Source organism: Pristiophorus japonicus, chromosome 12, assembly GCF_044704955.1.
Source record: "Pristiophorus japonicus isolate sPriJap1 chromosome 12, sPriJap1.hap1, whole genome shotgun sequence".
NCBI classification, from domain to species: domain Eukaryota; kingdom Metazoa; phylum Chordata; class Chondrichthyes; family Pristiophoridae; genus Pristiophorus; species Pristiophorus japonicus.
Window position 1 is genome coordinate 26,626,052 of NC_091988.1, and position 12,856 is coordinate 26,638,907.

Below are 12,856 nucleotides of genomic sequence, written 5' to 3' on the forward strand. Positions count from 1 at the left end.
TGAAGGAGTGGAAAGGAGTGCTGCATAGGTGCATGCAAAGTAAAGACTGTGTATATTGAGAAATCACTGAATGTCAATTCAATACAGCAATGCAACAACGTGCACCAAGAACAAAGAATTTCTTGCATGACCAAGTGGAGATACTAGTTAATGTCATTGAGAACAGATGGCAGGAGCTGGATACCAGCAACAGAGATTGCACAAAAGTGTCACCCAAAGAAATGAAGAAACGCTAGAACTTTGTTGCAGAAGATTACTGCGCAGTGGTGAATGCCACGAGATGTGGAAGCCAGTGTAAAAAGAAATGGCACGACCTTAGTCAAGTAGTGTAAGTAATATTTTCATTTTTCAATGGAATTGCAATTGTAAATGTGACCAACTGTATCTGTCCCACCCAGCAGAAAGACACCCTCTCTAAAAAGTTACATTTACATCTTTACAGAAGAAATTGGCCCACAACAAAAGGGAAAGAACTCGAACCGGAGGAGGCCCGGCAAATCTGCACCCACTGACACCCTTGGAAGACAGGGTTGCTGCTTTGATGGGTCCTACCTGGAGAAAAGCAATCAGTACTGCACAAGCTGGGCCCACACGTGAGGGAGCGGGTAAGTCCTGAAAATGCATCGTGGCCCTTCAAATCAACCTGCTGCCTAGCCTGCTACGTGTGAGACTACTCATGCCACCCATCCTGCCCCCTCCTGTGCTGCTAAGCATTTGACTGTTCTGTTATATTTTGCAGAACATGATGCCAATCCTGAAGATCCTGAAGATCCAGAAGAAGATTGAGATGCGTGCGATCCAGACCAAGGCGGGGGGCACGGATATGTTTTCAGGGGAGAATGTTGATCTTAATATGGATCAGCCCATAGTACAGGGCCTCACTTTGCCAGACACTTCCATGAGTTCTGGTCCGACATTCCATGGTTTCATCCCCTCCCCATCCTTGCGTAGCGCTTTAAGTTCTCATGCGACATGCCATCGTTTCTCCACGTACCCATCCACGTTTAGTGATGTAAGTTCTGGTGCGATATTCCATAGTTTCACAGGTTCCGAGGTAGCGAGTCCCAGCGCTGGTAGTGGAATGCAGCTTGGAACACCCAGGGCCCCACCGTCCCAGCTTGCGCCTTCCACTGGAGGGGTGCCGCGCGGCAGACCCAGAGCGAGGGGAAGGAGAATCCTGTTGTGTATGGAGAAAGAGTCAGACTGAACACTGAGCTCAAAGTAAAGTGTGACCGTAGTCTTTTATTGCAGGTCTCCAGAGTGCCTCTCCAACCTGTGAAGCCTCCTTAAATACCTGTGCTCCCAAGGGATTATGGGATCCCTTGGGACTCCAGGGGTTGAGCCCTCTGGTGGCTGTACAGAGTAAATACAAGCAAATATAACAAATCCGACCAGGCTCTCCTGAGATGCAGCGTGCAACAGATGTGCTTGAGGTTATGACATTGGGTGTGGAGACCAGTGTCCTTACCCGATCACTCGTGGACACCGTCAGTGAGGTGGATGATGAGGTAATGGGACTGTCGGGAGAAATAGCAGTAATGACACGGGAACGGAAGGCGGGAATGTCAGAGGCTGTGCAAACGATGACACAGGCCGTCATGGGGGGCATGCAAATGATGGCACAGGTCATCAGGGAGGGCCTGTGTGAGGTCGCTGCAGCAATAAGGGCACACAGCCCGGCCAATCAAATGCCACTCCCACTGCAATCCCCGCACCAGCCTCAGTAGAGAGTAGAGACCCAAGCCGGACCCCCCCCCGGCACCACCACCTCCATGAGGAAGTGCACATTTACCGAGATGTGGATGAGAGATGGGTGCAGCCTTTCTTTGCTGCTGTTGTTGATGTTACTGTTGTAACTGTTTTCAAAGTGAAATTGTTTTGTAACTTTACAACTTTATAAGTGATCTTAAAGAGTCATATTAAAGTAAAGTTTGATACAAGAATTATTTTATTGCACTAAAGTGAAGTACATTGTAAACTTTTCAATAAAACATATTTTACATTTAAACTGAATCATGTTCCATTAGCACCACATAACATTTAGGAACAACTGCAAAAAATAAACATCCCTCCCCCCTTCAGTCATACGTGCCTCCCACCCCTAGCCCTGACCGAGGGGCTTGCCGTTGCGGCGTGTCATGCCTCGGAGATCTCTCCTGCTGCTTGTTGCATGGGGGTGAGGGTGGCTGTGGAAGAGTGGTGTTGGCGTGTGGGAGTGAGGAGGGGCGCAGGGAGCAAGGGGTTGGGTAGGGGAGAGGGGGAAGGGAGTGAGGGGGGAGCGGTTCGTCACTGGCTGGGCACGGGCGAGAATGTAGCGAGGAGAATGGGGTGTTCACAGGTGCGAATATTTCTTGACCCCGTACCCCTGACCCCTGACCCCGCACTGCCAAAACAAGTCGGATGAAAGGAATGTGTAAAATATAAGCAGGGGGCTGCGAGCTGAGTAGTTGTGTGACTGACCGAGTCTGATCTCAGGATGTAAGAGCTGAGGATATAATGACGGGGTCACGTTGAGTGGGGTGACCCGGGGCAACAGTTGGTGGGACCCTGGGTTGCGAGGGTTAATTCCCGACAGATGAGAGTGTGTATACACAGGGTTCTATCCCAGCTGGGCTCGGGGTCCGGAGGCAGCAATGGAAGTAATGCGGCAGTGGTTAGGATTTAGCGAGGTTTGTGCGATGGGTGTCCGTGAGCCGAGGAAGCCAGCGACTGATTGAATTAGAGTATGTGAGACAGACACAGGCCTGGGTCAGGGGGCCTAGGAGATGAGGCAGCTGTGCAGATCGTGGAGCTGATCTTGGAGCAGCACAATATGGTGAACCTGCCCCTCACCAGCAGCGCAGGGCCCTGTCACTTTGCCCACACACACCGCGTCGGCCCTCTGCTCCTCCTTGGCCTTTGTAAAGGCTGGAGACTGGAATATGGCAAAATGAACAGCTGCTAACGGTTTTTAAAGGATAGACGCTATGTCTAAACCACACTTCAGTTGATGGTATTCAATGCCTCAAAATTAAGCAGCATTGAGTTACATAAGTGGCCTTGATCCTGTGCACTTTTTTCTAGACTTGAGTTGAGAACTGCTCTGGATGCAGGTGTGATTGAACTGCAATGTATTGCGTTCGCTGTAATGCTGTTGGACAAATAGAAGATTATCAGATCATATACATCTGTGGCCCAGTGACAAAGTGGTCCTAAGAGGTAGTATTTTTAATGTTTACTTCTGATGCCCTTGTGTGTAATTATCAATGCTTCTGCAACTGTAAACTGTAACCAGCATCTCCTGGTTAATAGAAATTTAAAAACAATATAAATTTTAATTGTCTTATTATTCTAATAAAAATTCTTGAACTGGTTTTCATATTTTTTTTCACTTCGGTTCTGTTACGAAGACCATCAGTACTTTTTATGTTCTATTCATTCAAGTTCTACACGGGTAGTTTCCAAGCATCTCGAATATACTTTTCCTGAAAGATTTTACAGGATGATTTTCAGTTGCCATGGCTGGTGGAACAGGTAATTAGGCATTGTACATTGTACATTAATGATTTAGACGAGGGGATTAAATGCAGTATCTCCAAATTTGCGGATGACATTAAGTTGGGTGGCAGTGTGAGCTGCGAGGAGGATGCTATTAGGCTACAGAGTGACTTGGATAGGTTAGGTGAGTGGGCAAATGCATGGCAGATGAAGTATAATGTGGATAAATGTGAGGTTATCCACCTTGGTGGTAAAAACAGAGAGACAGACTATTATCTGAATGGTGACAGATTAGGAAAAGGGAAGGTGCAACGAGACCTGGGTGTCATGGTACATCAGTCATTGAAGGTTAGCATGCAGGTACAGCAGGCGGTTAAGAAAGCAAATGGCATGTTGGCCTTCATAGCAAGGGGATTTGAATACAGGGGCAGGGAGGTGTTACTACAGTTGTACAGGGCCTTGGTGAGGCCACACCTGGAGTATTGTGTACAGTTTTGGTCTCCTAACTTGAGGAAGGACATTCTTGCTATTGAGGGAGTGCAGCGAAGATTCACCAGACTGATTCCCGGGATGGCGGGACTGACCTATCAAGAAAGACTGGATCAACTGGGCTTGTATTCACTGGAGTTCAGAAGAATGAGAGGGGACCTCATAGAAACGTTTAAAATTCTGACGGGTTTAGACAGGTTAGATGCAGGAAGAATGTTCCCAATGTTGGGGAAGTCCAGAACCAGGGGTCACAGTCTGAGGATAAGGGGTAAGCCATTTAGGACCGAGATGAGGAGAAACTTCTTCACCCAGAGAGTGGTGAACCTGTGGAATTCTCTACCACAGAAAGTAGTTGAGGCCAATTCACTAAATATATTCAAAAGGGAGTTAGATGAAGTCCTTACTACTCGGGGGATCAAGGGTTATGGCGAGAAAGCAGGAAGGGGGTACTGAAGTTTCATGTTCAGCCATGAACTCATTGAATGGCGGTGCAGGCTAGAAGGGCTGAATGGCCTGCTCCTGCACCTATTTTCTATGTTTCTATGTTTCTAGATCCCTCACTGGATCACCAGAGTTCTGCACAAAAAATACAGGCACTTAATTTTAATATTAAACTCAATTAAACAAGCAATCAGTACAGAAGGAATTGCCTTATTTTCCTGTGTTCACTTTTGTCACCGTAAGAAATGGGCTGAAAGAATGAAGTGGTTCAAGGGAGACCAGCTTACTCGGAGCACATACAAAAGTGGACTCTAAAATCAGATTCATGAAATCTGATTGTTTAATTTTGGGAGCTTTTTTTTATCCCTTGGAGCAAGATCTAATCATTGCCAAAAAATCAAAATTATTGATATGGGGATTTCCTCTTTTTGTGTTACTTGGAGAAAGATGAGGATCAAAAGAGGGATGTGAAACAGGTTCAATTGCACCAAACACAGACTGCCCTTATCCGCACTGCCATGGCTGTGGAGTTGCGTGTTTTGAGCTACCCAGGAATATCCGACATATCCCTCTGCTCAAGCAGAGCCTGCAAAGGGACTGACTTTTTGCATGTCAGATCTGAGCTGCCGACAACCTTCATCACTTGAATGGCTTTGCCAATGGCAGTCAGGCTCATCGCAGCTCTGATGTGCCTCGGCCTAATTCTCAAGCTGCTGTGTGGGACATCTGCAACAAGTCAGTTCACAGAGATGTGAAGTTGGTTGCTGGTGTGAATGGGGTGGAAGCGGAGGATGGCCACCGAAGCAAGCAACTTCATTACGTCCCCCCTGGAAAGCCAGCAGCAGAATAAAAGGGCACAGCGTTTATTTTTCCTCTCTGGCCACTCTTCCCCTCCTTGGTCACCGACAGCTTCCGGATGTGGATCAAGGGGAGAGCCGCCAACTCGGCCCGCATCCGGGCAGCCTTTAGTTGGTTTGACAGAGAGTCGGAGAGCCTCGATGTGCTGCAGCAGTAATGGCGAGTCCCTGATCTGCACCGGGCCGGAACCCCCCCCCGAAACCTGCTCTGCCTCGGAGATCTCTCCTGCTGCTTGTTGCGAGCCTCCCGCCCCTAGCCCTGGCCGAAGGGCTTGCTGGTGCGTGCTGCGTCGGCGAGTTAGGACTTTATACTTTAGTAATTGATTTATTTTTCATTTATTATTGATGATGTTGTGATGAAGATGTTGTGATGATGTTGTGAAGGTGTTTAGTGCTTTGCAGAATCCTCTCACTTCCTTTCCCCCTCCCCCCCTATCTCTGGCTACCTGCGCTGATTTCTTAAAGGTTTTTCAGAGCGGACACAAGTGGCCTCATATGCTAGCCTAAGTTATTTTGGAGTAACTTTTAGCTGGCTAAACTTGCTTAAATGGCCAAAACAGACGTAAGTGGCTGGTAACCTTTTGGGAAAAAAAACAAAACTAAAAAAAAATCTACCTCACCAACTCACTTACACTGGAGCAAATTAAATGGGGAGAATTGCGATTTTTAAGTTACTCCAAAAAAATCTAGTTGCTCCAAAAAAAACGGAGCAACTCCTGGGGAAACTTGGGCCCCATGTTCGTACAGGTAGGCATCTCTCTCCCCTCTTGTCTCTCTTCCCCTTCCCTCTCCTTTCTTCTTTCCCCCCCTCCTCACCCATCCTTTCTTTCCAGTCTTCATTTGCATTGGTCTAATTATTCCCCTACTCTCTCACCCAGGTCGACCTGAAAACAGACTTTGGTCTTGACTTCCTATCTGTAATGCTATGGGAGATAAACTAGTCCACTCTATTATTATCTCTGACCACTGATTGTATTGTTCTTTACTTTCTCTTTATTCTGTAGAACCTCTGCATAACTCATTACCTGCAGAATGCAGAAAGCTCATAAAGATAGCCTCAAGATCTCCTTAATAGTAATTGCTCTGGCAAGCAGTTTTAACCTAGGGAAAGTTACACATAATGAAATTAGATAAAACTTAAAACCGAAAGTAGCAATTAAGTCTTGAACTTTGGTAATTAGATTTTTTTTTTCTTAATTTGATGCAATATGAAGTTCATGGTCTTGTGTGTGTGAAACAGTCCCATTTAAAAACATGATTCAAATTCACAAGCTGTATCAACTGAGAGAATTTAGAGGCCCAAATTCCTCTGTTGTGCACTCCGTGGCAGAAATTGGCCAGCGCCAGCCTCGCAGGTCCCAAACCGGCCAGTCACCCATCACAGGGTGAAACTTAAAGAAGTTGTGCCGCCATCCTTTTTTCTTACCCTCCCTTACCGGTCAGGCCATTGGCTGCTCCTTTCACGGGGTCCGAGCCGCAATCATACTGCCTGGCACTCCTTCGCCCTGGTGGCCCAGTCCAGGCCATCAAAGGGCCGTGCAGAGTTCGCAGCGTCCCTCCCCTTTAACTGATGGAGAGGGGCGTTGAAACGCATCAGTGCTATGCGGAGAGGCTGCATCGCGCCCCCGATCTCACCCCAAAAGGAAGTGGAGCACGCGACATTGTGCTCCACTTCCTGTGAGAGGCAGTATCCCGAATTGTGCCAGGCGCAGAATGTTTGTCCCCATTACTGCCCCCAACCAGGGCGATAGGGAATTTTGGCCCTTTAATGTTGGGGAGTGAATTCTGTTCTGGTCACAGAGAATAAATGATTAAAAAAAATATTATGTGAAAGAGTAGCACAGAGTGTGATCTGTCATGTGACTGGTATGTCACTGCTCATTGATTTATCTCGGGGTCTTCCCAGAATTGCTCCCATCTAAATAGTTTTCTTGGGCTTGAAACAAATGAAGCTAAAAAATAACACAGAGGGAAACAAAAAGGAGACAAAAGCAAAAGACAGAAAGGAGATGAGTAAAAGTGGAGGGCAGAGAAACCCAAGGCAAAAAACAAAAAGGGCCACTGAATATAAAGGGGCTGCAGGAGGGGTCAAAACTAAAAATCATGGTTTAAAAACAAGGATTAAAACACTCTACCTAAACGCACGCAGCATTCGAAATAAAGTAAATGAGTTGACGGCACAAATCATTACAAATGGGTATGATTTGGTGGCCATTACAGAAACATGGTTGCAGGGTGGCCAAGACTGGGAATTAAACATACAAGGGTATCTGACGATTCGGAAAGATAGACAAGAAGGGAAAGGAGGTGGGGTAGCTCTGTTAATAAAGGATGATATCAGGGCAGTTGTGAGAGACAATATTGGCTCTAATGAACAAAATGTTGAATCATTGTGGGTGGAGATTAGAGATAGTAAGGGGAAAAAGTTACTGGTGGGCGTAGTTTATAGGCCCCCAAATAATAACTTCACAGTGGGGCGGGCAATAATCAAGGGAATAATGGAGGCATGTGAAAAAGGCACAGCAGTAGTCATGGGGGATTTTAATCTACATATCGATTGGTCAACTCAAATCGCACGGGGTAGCCTTGAGGAGGAATTCATAGAATGCATACGGGATTGTTTCTTCGAATATTATGTTACAGAACCTACAAGGGAGCAAGCTATCTTAGATCTGGTCCTGTGTAATGAGACAGGAAAAATAAACGATCTCCGAGTAAAAGAATGAGTGATCACAGTATGGTTGAATTTGTAATACAGATTAAGGGTGAGGAAGTTGTGTCAGAAACGAGCGTACTATGCTTAAACAAAGGGGACTACAGTGGGATGAGGGCAGAGTTGGCTAAAGTAGACTGGAAACACAGACGAAACGGTGGTACAATTGAGGAACAGTGGAGGACTTTTAAGGAGCTCTTTCATAGTGCGCAACAAAAATATATTCCAGTGAAAAAGAAGGGTGGTAAGAGAAGGAATAACCAGCCGTGGATAACCAAGGAAATAAAGGAGAGTATCAAATCAAAGACCAATGCGTATAAGGTGGCCAAGGTTAGTGGGAAACTAGAAGATTGGGAAAATTTTAAACAACAGCAAAGAATGACTAAAAAAGCAATAAAGAAAGGAAAGATAGATTAAGAAGGTAAACTTGCACAAAACATAAAAACAGATAGTAAAAGTTTTCACAGATATATAAAATGGAAAAGAGTGACTAAAGTAAATGTTGGTCCCTTAGAAGATGAGAAGGGAGATTTAATAATGGGAAATGTGGAAATGGCTGAGACTTTAAACAATTATTTTGCTTCGGTCTTCACAGTGGAAGACACAAAAACCATGCCAAAAATTGCTGGTCATAGGAATGTGGGAAGGGAGGACCTTGAGACAATCACTATCACTAGGAGGGTAGTGCTGGACAGGCTAATGGGACTCAAGGTAGACATGTCCCCTGGTCCTGATGAAATGCATCCCAGGGTATTAAAAGAGATGGCGGAAGTTATAGCAGATGCATTCGTTATAATCTACCAAAATTCTCTGGACTCTGGGGTGGTACCAGCGGATTGGAAAGCAGCTAATGTAATGCCTCTGTTTAAAAAAGGGGGCAGACAAAAGGCAGGTAACTATAGGCCGGTTAGTTTAACATCTGTAATGGGGAAAATGCTTGAAACTATCATTAAGGAAGAAATAGCGGGACATCTAGATAGGAATAGTGCAATCAAGCAGACGCAACATGGATTCATGAAGGGGAAATCATGTTTAACTAATTACTGGAATTCTTTGAGGATATAACGAGCATGGTGGATAGAGGTGTACCGACGGATGTGGTGTATTTAGATTTCCAAAAGGCATTCGATAAGGTGCCACACAAAAGGTTACTGCAGAAGATAGAGGTACGCGGAGTCAGAGGAAATGTATTAGCATGGATAGAGAATTGGCTGCCGAACAGAAAGCAGAGAGTCGGGATAAATGGGTCTTTTTCGGGTTGGAAATCGGTGGTCACTGGTGTGCCGCAGGGATTGGTGCTGGGACCACAACTGTTTACAATATACATAGATGACCTGGAAGAGGGGACAGAGTATAGTGTAACAAAATTTGCAGATGACACAAAGATTAGTGGGAAAGTGGGTTGTGTTAGAGGACACAGAGAGGATGCAAAGAGATTTAGATAGGTTAAGCGAATGGGCTAAGGTTTGGCAGATGGAATACAATGTCGGAAAGTGTGAGGTCATCCACCTTGGGAAAAAAAACAGTAAAAGGGAATATTATTTGAATGGGGAGAAATTACAACATGCTGAGGTGCAGGGACCTGGGGGTCCTTGTGCATGAATCCCAAAAAGTTAGTTTGCAAGTGCAGCAGGTAATCAGGAAGGCGAATGGAATATTGGCCTTCATTGCGAGAGGGATGGAGTACAAAAGCAGGGAGGTCCTGCTGCAACTGTATAGGGTATTGGTGAGGCCGCACCTGGAGTACTGCGTGCAGTTTTGGTCACCTTACTTAAGGAAGGATAAATTGGCTTTGGAGGGGGTACAGAGACGATTCACTCGGCTGATTCCGGAGATGAGGGGGTTACCTTATGATGATAGATTGAGTAGACTGTGTCTTTACTCGTTGGAGTTCAGAAGGATGAGGGGTGATCTTATAGAAACATTTAAAATAATGAAAGGATAGACAAGATAGAGGCAGAGAGGTTGTTTCCACTGGTCAGGGAGACGAGAACTAGGGGGCACAGCCTCAAAATACGGGGGAGCCAATTTAAAACCGAGTTGAGAAGGAATTTCTTCTCCCAGAGGGTTGTGAATCTGTGGAATTCTCTGCCCAAGGAAGCAGTTGAGGCTAGCTCATTGAATGGATTCAAGTCACAGATAGATAGATTTTTAACCAATAAGGGAATTAAGGGTTACGGGGAGCGGGTGGGTAAGTGGAGCTGAGTCCACGGCCAGATCAGCCATGATCTTATTGAATGGCGGAGCAGGCTCGAGGGGCTAGATGGCCTACGCCTGTTCCTTATTCTTATGTTCTTATGTTCTTATAAGATTGTATGGTTTATTTTATGTTGCAAAGTCCTTCGTGCGCATATTAGGATGATTTAATTCCAGGTAATGTTTTTTGTTGCACTTTCCAGGACCTGTGTCGTGTTTGTGAAGTAGATGAACTTCCATAAGTCAAATGTGAACTTTGAAAATCTAATGTTAATGTAAATACCATAAACTGCAGAATAAAACGTAAATGGGACCTGCAAATTAGTAATTCCAATGAAATTGCTTGAGTGCCAAATCTTCCGTCCTGAAATTTTTTTTTGTCCTTATCCATTTGCTGTATCAGAACGCTGCAAGTGTAATCTGATGTTATGAAAAACATATCACATTGTATGATCTGCGTTAAAATAATTTAAAATTATATTAATCATCTTTGAGTCAAAAAAGATTAATTACACAGACACGTCAAAGAGCAAGATGAGGGAAAAAATTGTGTTTGAGGAGAGGCTATAGCTGCTAAAGAGGCTTGAAAAAGGAAAATCACAAAAAGTGGTTCTAATTGAGTATGGTGTTGGACAGGCCACTATTCCTTGATTCTGAGGGACTGCCAATGATGATGATGATTTCAGACTTGAACTGAAACTGTGGTAGAATAGAAGAATAGTACAATAGAAAAGTTTCCACAAAGGATGCAATCATGAAGGAAGATGTGGGTACCTGCTCAAAGCGTAAAGCCAGATGAAACGCTATTCTATGGTTTAATACAGCAATGAAAAAGGACAAACATATTGTTACCTCATTCCGAGAGGAGAAAGCACTCGAGCTCAACTAGCCATTGAATGGAATTTGAGCCAACTCAGTTGTAGAAAGAGACTATTCTGACAATTGTGTCCATATGAGTTCTTTGCTAGAGCAATCCAAAACGAATTCCACTCCTTCATAACCCTGTATCTTTGGCTGGTTCAAATGTTTATCGACTCTTAAAAGATGCAGTGCTCTCTGTCTCAGCTACACACCGTGGCAAAGCATTCTATGGTCTAGCAGTCTCCGCATAAAGAAATTTATCCTAACCTCTCATCTCACTATCTTAGTTACGATGCACAACAGCACTATAGCCTCTCCCGGCCCTAACAGTGGGTGCACTTCGACCCCCAAAGTATTTTCTTATCCGTGAACCCGTGCTGCAAGAGCCCACTGCCCATCCCCCATCCCCCAATCAACTTACCTTCCAGATCGACCTACCTGCTGCCAAGTCCCTCCAACTGCACTCTCGCTTCTCGCTCCCCACTGGCCGACTCAGCTGCTCCAACTGATCCCCGGCGATCTCAACGCGGTGAGCCTCCGACTAGCTCCAACGACAGGCTTGGGCCCGACCTTCACTCCTCGCCCTCATGCACAAGCCTTCCCTTCCTTCAGACCTCCATCTTTCCGGCGACTTTCAGTCCTTCATCCCTCCGGCAACATTCGGGCCTTCCTCCCATCAGCGATGTTTGGGCCTTCCTCCCACTGGCGATCTTCGGGCCTCCATCCCTCCGGTGACCTTTGGGCCTTCCTCACTCCAGCGACGTCCAGGCCTTCCTCCCTCCGGCGATGTTCGGGCATTCCTCCGACCGGCAATGTCCTGCCCTCCCCCCCGCACCCCGCCGGCCGCTGGCCCCACTCAATGGCGGAGTCTCTGAAGAGCACGTGGTGTGCACAATGGCTGTGGCCATGTTGATCTCTCCTCCTTCCACGAAATAGACCTCTGACCATCCCAATATCTGCCCTCAGCCAGGCTTCGTTTTTCTCACCACCTCACCGAAGAGCGCTGCTCCGCGCCGAACTTACAGCTCCCATCCTGTCGTAAGCAACTCGGCTCATACAGTAGTGTCTCCAGTCGTTTTGGACCCCCTTGCCCCTGGACCAAGACCTCGCTCTGCTAAACCCATGTGGTAGCCGGTGTGCAACGGCCACCCCACGTTAAAAGAACTCATGCACAGGCATCTTCCACCCTTCAAAATGAAGTTCGGGACCTGGAACATCAGGACTCTCATGGACAACTCCAACAGCGACAGACCGGAACGTCGCACCACCATCGTTTCCTGGAACTCAGACACTTCAACACCAACATCGCCGCCCTAAGTGAGACCTGATGGGCAGGGGAAGGCCAGCTCAAAGAACAAGGTGGAGGTTACACCTTCTTCTGGAAAGGCAAACCAGAAGAAGAACGCCAACTCCATGGAGTTCGTTTCGCCATCAAGATCAATACATTTTGAACCAATAAGGGAACGAAGGGATATGGGGAGCGGGCGGGTAAGTGGAGCTGAGTCCATGGCCAGATCAGCCATGATCTTTTTGAATGGTGGAGCAGGCTCAAGGGGCTAGATGGCCTACTCCTGTTCCTAATTCTTATGTTCTTATGAGCTGGTTGACCGCCTCAGAGAATCCCCCTGCGGGATTAGCGAATGTCTCATGACCCTCCGGCTCACCCTATCCCAGAACCAGTGTGCCACAGTTATCAGTGCATACGCCCCAACACTCGACGCTACAGATGAGGCCAAAGAGGTATTCTACTCCAGCCTCAAACAATCCCTGTCCCGCGTCCCGACATAGAAACATAGAAAATAGGTGCAGGAGTAGGCCTTCG

General features: G+C 46.3%; 1 protein-coding gene across 8 annotated transcripts in view; it reads left to right on the forward strand.

The window, feature by feature from the left end:
* Positions 1–12,856, forward strand: part of LOC139276702 (bis(5'-adenosyl)-triphosphatase-like) — a 1,572,769-nt gene that overhangs the window by 323,813 nt on the left and 1,236,100 nt on the right. Inside the window, exon 1 of one of the 8 annotated variants that reach the window (XM_070894676.1) lies at positions 3,128–3,198. The exons of the other annotated variants lie outside the window; for them this stretch is intronic. The gene's annotated coding sequence lies outside the window, so the exon portion shown is untranslated. Of the gene's footprint in view, positions 1–3,127; positions 3,199–12,856 lie in introns of those variants that run through there. 8 annotated transcript variants of the gene reach the window in all.